Genomic DNA, 220 nt, shown 5'->3' on the forward strand with positions numbered 1-220 from the left:
CTAGTGGGGGGGGGGGGAAGAGACTGATACGACCCCCCCCCCCTCCAATCCTAAGAGCCACAGGTTAAAGGGGACCGTCACTGACCCTTATCTTCCCTCTCTCCCTCTCTCCCTCTCTCCCTCTCTCCCCTTCTTCCCTTCCTCCCTCTCCCTTCCCCTCCTCTCGCCTCCCTTGTCATTCTCTTCCTCTCTCTTGTGTTCTCCTGACTCCGGTCTGTCG

This window comes from Penaeus monodon, chromosome 25 (assembly GCF_015228065.2).
Source record: "Penaeus monodon isolate SGIC_2016 chromosome 25, NSTDA_Pmon_1, whole genome shotgun sequence".
In the NCBI taxonomy this organism is placed as follows: domain Eukaryota; kingdom Metazoa; phylum Arthropoda; class Malacostraca; order Decapoda; family Penaeidae; genus Penaeus; species Penaeus monodon.